This window comes from Physeter macrocephalus, chromosome 8 (assembly GCF_002837175.3).
Source record: "Physeter macrocephalus isolate SW-GA chromosome 8, ASM283717v5, whole genome shotgun sequence".
In the NCBI taxonomy this organism is placed as follows: domain Eukaryota; kingdom Metazoa; phylum Chordata; class Mammalia; order Artiodactyla; family Physeteridae; genus Physeter; species Physeter macrocephalus.
In genome coordinates, this window is record NC_041221.1 from 74,705,858 (window position 1) to 74,719,287 (window position 13,430).

At 42.7% G+C, this 13,430-nt stretch overlaps 1 long non-coding RNA gene across 1 annotated transcript in view; it reads right to left on the bottom strand.

The window, feature by feature from the left end:
- The window catches only part of LOC102980852 (uncharacterized), a 28,667-nt gene extending 19,380 nt beyond the window's left edge, over positions 1-9,287 (bottom strand). Inside the window, exon 1 of the long non-coding RNA XR_448190.2 lies at positions 9,190-9,287. This is a non-coding gene — a long non-coding RNA (uncharacterized lncRNA). The remainder of the gene's footprint in view (positions 1-9,189) is intronic.
- Positions 9,288-13,430: the final 4,143 nt, after the last annotated feature.

Consider the following 13,430-nt stretch of genomic DNA (forward strand, 5'->3'; position numbering starts at 1 on the left):
CAGTGTTTGTTGTTGCTGTTAAGCAAAACGCTTTTGGAAACTCTCAAATGTCCTCGGACCAAAAACAAGGCCCAGAAAGGATACGTGCCTTGTTCAAGGTCACACAGCCAGGCAGTGGCAAAGGTAAAGCTGGAACTCAGCTGTCCTGGCCCTGGCCCAGTGCTTTTTTTTTTTTTTTTTTTCCACCACGCTGTACTCCCTCTGGGCCCAGAGTTCAGCTCCTTGGGCATCTCAGAAAGTTTCTGACATGATCTTGGTGAACAACTCATTCATTCTCTCAACGGTTATTTATACAGCTCTATCATGTGCCAGACACCAAAGAAAGTTTGAGAGTGTTGAACAAGACCAGCGTCAGAAATGGGCCTTAACCTCCCAGAGCTGAAGAGCGTATCACTTCAGGGATCTAGACAGATAATAAGTAGGAAACAATAAATTCCTTTTTTCCCTTTTGAGCACTTCTGAGGCAGTAGTTATGACTCCAGGCCCAGATATACAAATGTGCTTAACCTGAACGAGAAATAAATGTAATTTTATGTAATTGATGTCATGTGTCCGTAAAATTAACCTAGCTCAACAAGTGGTATAAAAAGATTACTGTGGAATAGTAACTGGGTACATAGTAGCTGATCAATACAGACTTGCTGGCTATAAGTGGTCATGCGCTATGCAATCTCAGCTGCTGGGCAGATGCATGAACTTGTTCTGCATTTGGCTACTTTCTAACAACCTCAGCAGTAGCATGGTCAAGGCTATCCAACCATTGCACAAATATTGATGGAGCGCCTGCCTACCACGTGTAAGACTCTGTGTTAGAGTGCATATGTAAGCGCTGCGGTATTCAAGGATCAGTGTTTGTGAACCAAGGTAAGTTAGAAACCATTTTTTGCTAAGAGTTTCCCAGGAGTGTGGTGGAATCCTTTGGAAGAAGCCAAAGTCAGCTTTCCTAGGTTAGCAACTCAGTGTGTACCACCTGCTATAGCTGGAAGGAGAGATGGACAGAGGTACGACCACAGTGATTCATGAGCTATGGCTAATGGTGTGACTGAATGGTCAGGGACTTGGAAGGAACATGATTGAAAATTGGTGGCAAGGAAATACGAAGAAACGGTATGTGGATAGACTTTTCTGAATGGGCACGGAGTGTGAGATATTTGTGTCTCTTGTGAATGCTTACAGAAAGGTGACCTCAGGTGGAGAGGAAGGCCCTTCTGTGGACATCGGTCAGTATCTTCTCTATCTACTCTTGGCTTTGCACAATGGGCTCATGAACAGTGGCCATGGTAGGGATGAAGGGATAAAGGTTAAGCGTAGACTTGGCAACATGGACGTCCAGTCACCAAGGCTGAGCTGGCTACCACCACTGCTGAGTGCCCAAACTCCCAATAGCCTCTGCATCCCTAATATGGCACATTCCCCGGGGAGATTAGCCAGCTATTTGGTGACAAGTTGATTATATTGGATTATTTCCATAATGAAAGGGGCAGCACTTTGTTCTTACTGGAATGGATGCTTTCACTTCTTGCCTTCCTTGTCTGCCATGTTTCCACCTAAACTATCATCCGTGGACTTACAGAATGCCTTATGCACTTATCATGGTATTCTAAACAGCATTGTTTCTGACCAAAGAATTCATTTCATGGTAAATGAAGTTGCAACAATGGGCCCACGCCCGTGAAATTCACTAGTCTTATCATGCTCCCCCATCATCTTAAAGCAGCTGACTTGATGTAATAGTGGAATAGCCTTTTGAAGACTCATTTGGGTGCCAGCTAGGTGACAATGCCCTGCAGGGCTGGGGCAATGTCCTCCAGGATACAGTACAGCTTCAAACTGACGTCCAGTATATGGTGATTTTTCTCCTATAGCCTGGACTCATGAATGTGGGAATCAAGGGGAGGAAATGGGGTTGACTCTTATCACTATCACCCCTAGTGATTCACTAGCAACATTTTTTAATTCCCATCCCTGCAATTGGGCTCTGCTGGTTTAAGAATTTTAGCTTCTAAAGGAGTTAAAGGTGGAAAATGCTTCCACCAAGGGACACAGCAATGATTCCACCCAACTGGAAGCTGCCACTGCCACCTGCACACTCTGTGCTCTTCCTGACAGTGAATCAATGAGCAGAGAAGAGGGTCCGGTACTGGCTCTGGGGATTGACCCTGATAATCATGGGGTAATTGGGATTACTACACAACAGGGCTAAGGAACAATATATTTGGAGTACGGGAGACCTTCTGGGCCACCTCTTACTATTCCCGTTTCCTAGGATTAAAGTCAATGGAAAACTACAACAACCCAATTCAGGCAGGATCACAAATGACCCAGACCCTTCAGGAATGAATGTCTTCTGAGTCCTCCCACCAGGCAAGGAACCATAAGCAGCTGAAGTGCTTGCTTAGGGTAAAGGGAATGGGTGGCAGAAGAAAGTAATGCTGTATACCAGCAATGATCATGTGCCCATTGCATAAATGAGAGTTTGAGTGTTGCTTCATCATTTTGATATTTATATGTTTATATATATATTAACCAACAATTTTTGTTTTCTTCCCCCCTTCATCCCCGTATCATCTAACCTAAAATGTTTTATATAGTAATTGGCTTTATATAGCAATATTCAAAGAACAGGGATTGTGTATCATCTAGAAGAAAAATTAACAACATCCAAAATTTAAAAACGGACTGTGTATCCTCTTCTGGGGAAAGGGATACTGTGTTTTTGCTTGTATGTGTGATGGTTGCATCCCCTCTGGCTGAAGCATGACTTTATTCTGGTTTTAGAGATAAAATATGGCTTAAGCAACCGTGTATAGTGTAAGCTGACAAGGGTTGACTGTGGTGGCTTTGTAATGTGTCAACATAGCTAGGCTGAATTCTATTTCCCAGAATTTTACTCCCTGTATGTTTCCAGTTAGAATGTGTCACAAGAGAGATTCTCATGTGAGATTTGGAGGGCGGAAGAGAAGCAGCAGCTGCTGTTGCTGATCTCCTGGTTCACCCTGATGGTGTGATGTGGGAGCCAGGCCTGCAGCTACTCCGCCTTCTCCCGGATCTGCCTTCAGCTGCTCCAGCTCCTGGGCCAGGTGTGTGTTAGGTCCATGATGAAGGACATCAGCTTCTCCTGCAGATGCTCATACCATCGAGGTCAGAAGCAGTCAAAACGCCAGCTGGTGCTGACTGGTTCCACTTTATCCTTGCTCTAACCCTGCTTTGCACTCACCTTCCTTCCCCACTCTCTGCCCTGCAGACTCTGATTTCTAGCATCAGTCACAAAGCCAGCCCAACAGAAACTGCTTCTCCAGCTCCCACAATTGCTTAAGATAAAATCTCTGTGACAGATCCCTTATCATATTGTATTTCCTTGTGCTTCTGCTTCTCCGAATAAACCCTGACTGATGCAATGGCTTAAAGAATAGGGGACTTTATTTCCGTCACATATAACAGTTCAAAGGTGAGCAATTCAGGTGGGCAGCACAGCTCTGCTCCATACGAACATTCAAGGGCCCAAGTTCCTTTCACTGTATTGTACCACCATCCTAGGGCATTGTCTTTATCCAGCTGGTCAAAGCTGAGTGTCCACATCCAAATTCCCACCGGCAGGAAGGGCCAAGAGGGTACGAAGGAGGTATATTCCACATGGAAGGCCTGGCCCTGGAAGTGGCACTCAACACTTCTGTGCATATTCTGCAGATGAGAATTTCATCACATGGCCTTCCCCAACTCCAGGAAAGTCTGGGAAATCTGTTCTAGTGAGCAGCCATGTGCCCAAAGGGAAAAGGCAGTTTGGTGAACAACTGGCTGCCTCTACCACACATATACAGACTAGTTTTAATAGTGTGAATATTATAATGTATATAGATAACATTATATGTTACTATATAATATATAATGTTATATATTATATGCTACATAATAAATAGTATAGAATATATATCATGTTAGACATAGCTGTAGTGTGATATCTAATATATAATATTATATACTACGGTGCTGACCCCAAAGTCCTAAAAATAACAAACAGAACCACTAAAAATGAGCTGAGTTACCCTGCAAACCAAAGCCAGAAGCAGCCCGTGCAATGAAAAATTGAATTGAATGCTTCCAGATTTAAGAAAATTTTTGTGCCAATAAATAAATAAACTACTACTGTAATGACAAACCCCAGGAACTTCCCCAACTAAAAAATCATAATTGATTACAAGCTGTCGCCTGCCGTATTGAGTTACATTTTGCCTTACCAACTAAATGCCTCAGTAGTTAAAATGATTTTGTTTGAGATTCACATGGATTAAATAGCCTAGAACACATCCACCCTAGACTTAATCTAAGAGAGAGGAGATTTGGTTCAAATGTTGCTTCTCAGCATGTCAGGAAATGTTTTCTTCAATTAAGTAATCTTATTTTAGAGTTAAATCTGTGCCAAGAAAATAAACAATATATCTTTCATGAACACATCCACTCTGTTGTATAAAAACTTTTATTTTCTGGGAGGCTGCTCTTGGAATTTGTACATATAATGAGATCAGAGCTGGAAAAATCCTGTTTTCTTTAGCATTTAATGGCTTTGGAAACTATAAGGGAGCCCTGTGACACAGTATAAGGACAGAGCTCTGTGAACAAGTGAATAGCAAAGATCAATAGCTAATCTTTTTTCCCCACTCCAAACCCTGCATTTTTAACAGAAACCCTGCATTAAGTACAGTGGGATGTTTCCACTCAATCTTGAGCTGCGTAAAAATTAGTTGCAAGAGAGTCTGTTGCTGATCACAGACCAAATGCTGTTATGCTTTCAACACATTTTAAGGGATTAGGCATTATGGCTGTGTACTTCCAAGATCAAGTTGCAATAATGGGAAGTCAGGCAAAATCCTGAAGATCCCAGTGCCTGGCTGTCTAAAGGACGGCATCGTAGAAGGTAGAACGCTAGAGGACTCTTTCGGAGGTCTCTGAGCCTCCACCCCCAGAGGATGGCTCCGGATGGCAGCCTGGAGCAGAAGCTGTGTTCCCAACACCCCATGTTATGCTCCAGCAAAACCAAATGACTCCCGCTTCCCCAGACGTGCAATGCTGCTGCCCTCCGCCACGCTTTTGCACGTGCTTTTTCCCAACCCTTATTGTCCTACAAGACCCAGCTCCAGCATCACCTCTTCTATAAAGCCCGGGCAGTTAATCACTCTCTCCCACTAAATTTTTTTCTATTCTCCCTGCTGGTGAGCTTCCTGAAAACAAGAAACCTTATTGATATTTTTTATCTTACCTTCCTGTTGCCTAGCAAACCCAGACTCACGGTGAGTACCTGCTATATGTTTATGAAATAAACAAGTAAATATTTAATCTAAAAAGGGTGGGAGGGCTTCCCTGGTGGCACAGTGGTTGAGAGTCCGCCTGCCGATGCAGGGGACACGGGTTCGTGCCCCGGTCCGGGAAGATCCCACATGCCGCGGAGCGGCTGGGCCCGTGAGCCACGGCCGCTGAGCCTGCGTGTCCGGAGCCTGTGCTCCGCAACGGGAGAGGCCACGACAGTGAGAGGCCCGGGTACCGCAAAAATAAATAAATAAAAAAATAAAAAGGGTGGGATAAGGGAACTTCCCGATTGGCCAACTTTGGCTCCCTTTCCGACTTAGTAAAGGACCAGTCCCAGAGTTCACCGGGAAAGAAGGGAAGAGAAGCTCCTCTGATCTTTCGCATTCTCCCCTCAATCTGTACCTGGGTCAACCAAGACCAATGGTTAACTTCCAGTTGCCGAAAGAGTTGTGTCCCTCGTGTGTCCTCGATTGCCCACGGAAGGCACGAATGAACATTTGCTAGTAGGCACATGGGGCAGACCCTCCACCCTTAGAGCCTCGGTGGCATACTCCCTTTCTGCATGGGTACCGCGGCAAACACTAAGTGAGGTAGCAGCACAGAAGAAAACTTCCTCAGACCTGCATGGCAGAGCTTTCCTTGCTTCAGAAAAAAAGAGTTGACTTTGCTCTGCACAGCTTTTGTGAGCAGAATTTTGATGAGCGCTTGGGACAGAGGAAGTGAGGGTGGGGGCAGCCTTAACAGATTCATCAGACTCACGTACGCTATTCCAGCACTCCCAACAGTTGCTCCACGGGCCTTTCCAAGGGGCAGCCACCAAGATGGGAATCAGGAGAACGGTGTCTAAGGCCTGCCTCCATCACTGTTGGTGCAACCTTCAGCAATCCTCATAATTGCTTGGGCCTCGCTTTTCTCACCTTTTAATGATATTGGGGGCTATAATATCCACCCAATCATTTTTCCACAAAGTGCTAAGTTTTGAAAAAGTTAGTTTCCGCAAAATCTTTTAAAAACTTAAAATTGTTATATCAACACATACCTTCTCTCCCTCTGCTTCCTTGTGAGTATTCGCCCCGTCAGCCCACCAGCACTAATCAGGAGTTCACAAACACACCTTGCTCACACATACTCTTTTCACCTGTGGGTCAAGTGCCCTCATTAAAATTCTCCTTCTTGGCTGTGACGTCATGTGGCTATCAGGTACCCCCTGACACGATGTGGTAACAAGAGCACTTCTCTGTGGTCTCCCCCCAAACCCTTAAGGCTAGTCTAACCATGAGAAAAACATCACACAAACCCAGATTGGGGGACATGCTACAGGATATGTGGCCAGTACTCCTCAAGACTATCAAGGTCATGAAGACAAGCAAAGACAGAAAAACTGTCATAGACCAGAGGAAGCTGAGGAGCCATGACAACCAAATGCAATGTGGTTCCCTGAAACAGATCCTGAAACAGAAAGAGGACGTTAATAGGAAAACTGCTAACATCCCCCAATGTGTGGAGTATAGTTAGTAGTAATTCATCGATGTTGGTTTAGTTTTAACAAGTGTTCTGTGGAAATGTAAGATGTTAAGGAGGGGGGAAACTGAATGAGAAACATGTGGGAACACTCTAATATTTTTGAAACTTTCTGTATATCTAAATTTATCCCAAAATTTTAAAATGTGTTAAACAAAATTCTGCTTCCCCTTCAAGCTTCATCCAAAGATCACCTCTTTTGTGATGCCTTACTGAATCTTCCAGTTAGCTGTGAACTCTCCTTCTCCTAAACCCTCCTAGCACTTTGCTTCCTCCTTAAGTGGCATTTGACATGTAATTGTTTGTGTACTATTCAACCCCCTCAAACATACACATATGCACATTCTGGTATGTGAGCAATTTGAAGGTGATTTTTTTAAATCTGCGGGGCCTAGCAGAGTTCCTGACACATGATAAATATCTAATGAGTGTCTCTGAATGGATGGATGGATGGATGGATTGCAGCAGCCTATGCTGTCACAGTGTAGGGTTACTGCAGCATGTTCACCCTCTCCAGGCTTAGCTGAACAAGACATTTTCCCCAGACAGAATTTATTCTGTGGGCTGAGGCAATGTCTCTTACTAAAGGCCATGTGTTTGCAAAAGACCTTGCATATCTAGACTTTTAAAGCGATTTAGAAACCACGACTTCTTAATCTTCACACACCCCCCCCCCCACATGAAACGCTTTGGCGTAATTTAGTAATCCAAACTGTACATACCACGGGAGATTTGAAAAGTGCCTAATTAAAGACACAATGCTGTGCTCACCTTATCCTGGGCTAAATCCACTGAAATTAGTGAGCATTTGGATTCAGAGGAAGAAGAACTGAGGCATTGTTTATAGCTATGGATTTGAAGGGATTTGGGGCATCAGTACACTAGGCTTGAATGAGAAAAAAAGGCTAAAAATCAGGAATAAATAAGATGGTTGTAAGCCAAACAGGTTGTCAGAATTAAGACAAATTGGAAAAGACTGAAACTGAACCGCTAAATGAAGGGTATGACAGAGGCCAGCGGGGGGGGCGGGGGGGGGGTAGATTGAAAGAAATATAACAAATGTTGTCTTAGCCTTAATTTTCTCCTTTCTAAAAAGCAGAGCTTGAGACATGGGTTTGCATGTAGGTGGTTTACTTTTAGAAGTGAACCCAAGCAACAAGAGTGAAGAACTGGGGATCATGGACCTGGCTGGCTCATGTTCTCATTGCAGAGAGAATTAAATTTTGAATACAACCTGTAGGAACAGGGAATTTTGTAAGTTTGAAAATCCTATGACAATGAGTAGATGGTAAGCCACCCTTACTAATTGACTTTTCTAGGTTACTTAGCCCTACTTTTAAAAGTATCCCACGTGCTGCAGAGCAACTAAGCCTGTGGGCCACAACTACTGAGCCTGTGCTCTAGAGTCCTAGACCCACAACTACAGAAGCCCGAGCACCTAGAGCCCCTGCTTGCCCCAACCAGAGAAAGCCCACGTGCAGCAATGAAGACCCAACACAGCCTAAATTAATTAATTAAGTTAAAAAGAAACAAAAAAGCAACAAAGAGTAGCCCCCACTCACCTCAACTAGAGAAAGCCCGCACGCAGCAACAAAGACCCAACACAGCCAAAAATAAATACAAATAAAATAAATTTTATAAAAATAAAAATAACACTTCTAAAAAAAAAAAAGTTTATGTATCTATAGACCAACCAGGTCCAGAGGCTGCAGTACTTTTATAACTAACATCATTATCTTTATTTCTAAACCAGCTAAATGAAAGCACGACCCTTGGTAAAACAGCAATTACTACGACTATTGTGTTATTGGGAGGCGATTCATTTGTCCCCCCAGATTCTCGTACGTGACAGTGCCCTCCTCTGTGACAGCCACCTCCTAGAAGCTGATTCCACATATATATGACAGTAACCATTGCTTGATTATGTACTGCTTCAGCCTCTCCCTCTGAGCTGTTCATCCAAACGTGGTCAGATTAAGAGGCTCGAGGTTTCTGAGGTCAGAAAAGAACTCCAACTGTCAGGAACAGAACGCTACGGAGGTAGTGGATCTGGACCTCAATTATTATAACACCACTGCTATTGTTTCTGTGGTATGGCAACCCAGACTTTCAAAGTGGCCCAGGGCCATCGGCTCTCTTTCTTTCTTTCCCCTTTGCTGTCTACCATTCTGGTCTTGGTGTGGAGTGATTTGAGAAAGGTGCTTTGAATGAGTTCTCCGTAGCAGCTGCTGCATTCAAAACCCCAGGCAGCTCAGAAGTGCAGCCCCAAGAGACACGCTTCTGGCCACCAAGGCAACATCTCTATGCCTCAGCGCTTAACACAAACCAACCTCCTCTCCCCAGAACCTCCCCAAACTTAGAGCTTACCCAGGCTGCACGCTTTGTGAAGAAGACTGCCCTTGGACCACAGGTAATTCACAATCTCCCCAGACCTCAGTTTTCTCATCTATAAAATGTGAGTGGAAGAATAGAAGGTCTTTCGGCTCTAAGATGTTATGATGTAAAAATCCTGCCAAGGCAAATCTTTTCTTGTATTTCCACACCTCCCTCCTCTATACTTGACCTGCACATGGAAAATATCTGCTGACTCACCCTTCCACGCCCTCACCAGACACTTGAGAAAGTTGGGAATGTTTCTTTTATAAAAGAGCTTGAACCATATTTTCTATACATTTGGCTCTCCTTTGCCAGTAAAATCCCTGACACCTCTTCAAAACATAGGAAGTAAGCATTGCATCAGAAAGAGAGCTCATTCTCATCTGGTTCCTTCAGCCTGGTATCAAATTTGGCTTTTTCACGCATCTTTTTCTCTGTGGATCAGGTGATGAATGCCAGTCTATATATTCATCTCTGACTTACACCAAGAGAATTTGAAGTAGGATGTTTCTCATGCGGAGAAAATGTGTTTTGAGAATTCCTTTGGCTATTCTGGTCCAACAGAATTCCAGTTGACAACCTCTGGGCAGAGTTACAAACCTACATTTTTATTTCCCTAAATGTCATTTATCATCAGAACGTTATAGGGAGTTGATTGGGGGATGGTGCTTAAAAGCAACTCTTTTGCTCCAGTCTTAAGAGAAAGTTAAAAACCAACTCTTTAATATATAGCTCGCTTCATCAGAATCCACCGAAAGTATGAATTCTGATAGCTATGTCAGCTAAAGATACAGAACATCACAATTACAGGACATTTCCCATTTGAGTGAGGATGCTCTCCAGGCTGGTTTCCTCTGGAAAAGCCCTTTTGGAAGCCTTAGGCAGTGGCCCACCACCGCATGTGTTCAATTCTGATTTGTAGTGCGGTTTGTTTCTTGGTTGATGTTGGACGATCTTAATTAGCTTCCTGACCATGCAATAAGAAAAATGCCTCATTATTAAAATTAATCATCAGCTTTCGCTGGGACAGCAGCAGCGATGAAGGTGCATAGAACAGGCCCGTCAGCTTCCACAGCAGAAGAGTAGGGATTTGGCTGCTTAGAAGACATCGAGTGTGTGCCAGGATACCCTGACTTCAGAGGATCTGAAAGTTTGATGCTAAAGTGAGGGAAATGAATATGGCAGCCAGTGTTTTTTTCAAAGTGAGTTGGGAAAAATCAGTGTGAGGTCTTCCTTATTTGTGTCCCAATAGGGTCCAGAGCTTTCTTTCTTTTGGATTCTTTCAGTGTTTTTCTTGGCTCATTTATGGCGCGTGAAGAAGCTTCTTTTCAATATGAGGGTGAAAACATTGCTCTTTGTTTAGACACAGAATGTGAATTCGTTTTGCAGTTCTGACCCAGAGAAACTGGTTCTATTCCTGGCTCCACCAGGCAAGTCATTTATCCTTTCTGAAACTTATTTTCTCACCTAAAAAAAAAAGAGAGAGGTTTAGAATAGACCATCTATTGCAGAACTAGCTACATAATTTGCAGATCCCAATGTAAAATTAAAATATAGGGGGTAAAGTTAAAAAATTATTTAGAATTTCAAGAGGATAACAGTAGAGCATTAAACCAAGGGCAGGGCCTGCCTACACACAGGGCCCTGTGGGGCTGAACAGGTCACACACACAGGGTGAAAGCTGGCCTTCAGCTCCTCTGTGCCTTGTCCAGCATCAAAATGCTCTGTTATCAAAGTTTTTTGGTCAACTCCACAGGCACAATTCTCATACAAAAATCAAACAACAACAAAAAAGCAAAAACAAAAAATTTGAGTTGCATTTTTTACTTGAAGTCTATCTCACTTTTTCCAAGTTCCTTTAACCATAAGTCCTTCCTGACTTCATTTTATTCTCCAAGATGGATTTTTCTTCTTTCCTGTCTAAAACATCCAAATGACCTCTGCTTTGGACTTTTTCTAAATCACCATATGTTAGATAATTGTGCCCAAAGGAATTACTTCCAGAGTGGCCTAAACACAAAAGAAAAACACACAGCCAACTTTTTCTCTAGAACAGTGCAAACATTTCCTTAAACCTAAGTGTCTCAAGAGGAAAATTGACAGAATAAACCTTTCACCCAGCGAGTCCACTCTGCATAGTGCTTGTACTGAATCCTTCTTTTTGCATTTTTACATCTCTGATTTATCTACTGCTTTGCCAATAAAAGCAGTCATGTTCTTTGATTTAAGTTTTTTTACAATGGAAAAGGGGCCAGAGAAAATGACTCAGTTGAGTGTTTTATTAATGGAAAGAACTGATATGCCAGCAACAGTCCAAGTTCTTTGCCCCTTCTCTATCATGTTACACCATAATACAGCACCTCCCTGAGAAGTCGGAGATATGCAAGTTAAATGCTAGCAAATCAATGGTTTGTCAGATGTTAGGTTCACTAAAGTGCCAACCACAAAACACAAGGAACTGTCAGCGTTGAGAAGTAAAATCTACTCATATAATTTTACAATTACAAAGCAACTACCAAAAAAGGGGAAGATTCTCTTGACATGTCTTAAAAGGAAATAAGTTTGATTTCTTGCATGAGTTTTTCTGCTAGGTTGAAGTTACTGAAGTCTCATTCAGGTAGGCAAACTCACTGTACAAAATTTTACCATCACTTCAAATAGATGGAAAATCAGATTTATTCTTGAAATTAACTTCTGGAATTTTAAGAAGAGAAAGTGATTACTTCACATCTACTCATGGCTGACAACCCAACCTCAAAATGAATTTATTTTCTATTATGAAAGTTTGGGGTGTTCTGCTTATTATCAAAATCAAGTACATTTACTCTTTTTCTTTAATCTTATTTAAAAAGATCAAAAACCCATTTGTCTCAAATATTCAAGATCATATATGTTCTGTTTTAGGGGACAATTTAAGGCAAAGATGTTATAAACACTGATAAACCACTGTCTAGTTCATGACAATTCCAAATATTTGAATACCAATATCCTTCAAAATATGAGCAAACAAGTAGAAAACAATAAATGCCTATATTTTTAAAACATAAATTTGTTTATTTAATTTATTTATTTTTGTCTGCGTTGGATCTTTGTTGCTGCGCAGTTGCTGTGCATGGGCTTTCTCTAGTTGTGGTGAGCAGGGGCTACTCTTCATTGTGGTGCGCGGGCTTAGTTGCCCCGCGGCATGTGGGATCTTCCCGGACTAGGGCTCGAACCCGTGCCCCCTGCATTCGTAGGCGGATTCTTAACCCCTGCACCACCAGGGAAGTCCCCTAGATGCCTATATTGAGAGCTCATCTACTTCTCTGTCTAATGGAAGGATTATATCTAAACCACAGTATTAGTCTCCTAGGGCTGCCATAACAAAGCGTGACTTCAAACAATGGGAATTTATTTTCTCACAGATTTGGAGGCTAGAAGTCCAAAATCAAGGTGTCAGTGGGCCATTGTCTGTGGAGGCTCCTCCCTTTCCTCTTGCTAGCTTCTGCTGGCTGCTAGCAATCCTTGGCATTCCTTGGCTTGTGGCTGCAATCACTCCAATCTCTGCCTCCATTGTCACATGGCCTTCTCCCTGTGTCTCTCCTCCTATTCTTACAAGGACCAGTTTTATTAATCTGCCTGGCCTGCTGTAACAAAATAGGATACACTGCGTGGCTTAAACAACAGACATTTTTTTCCTCACAGTTCTGGCTATAAAGGCTAGAAGGTGCCAGCTGATTTGGAAGGTCATAAATCTGAGGGGAACACTATTCAACCTGGTACATTCCCCTAAATAAATATATAATCATCTCTTCTGTGTTTAAATGAAATAAAACAAAATATCTTTGGGTACCGGAAAAAGAAAGCTCAATGAATCCCCTAAGAATCCATTCCATTCAGTCATCCATCTCGTCAGTTCTCAAAGTGTGATCTAACGACCATTTGCCCCAATTCAGCTTTGGGGGGGCTGATTAAAAATGCAGATTATTAAACATAGTGTAAACTGAGAGATTTTCTGGAAGGAGATTTCTCCAGGCGAAAGAAATGACTGTCCAAGTGAATCTTATTTTCCATTGCTATTACCAAACCTGAGATATTTCCAGAGCTGCACTGTCTCCTGGAAGTATCACACTTTGATTCCAACTGCCTTTGCCATGACTGGCTCCCCGGAATACCCAGTTTCTCCCTTAAATTCAGCGTGGGCACAAGTAAATTCCCTTTCTTGAGTTGCCCTTCATGCAGCTAAGACAGGC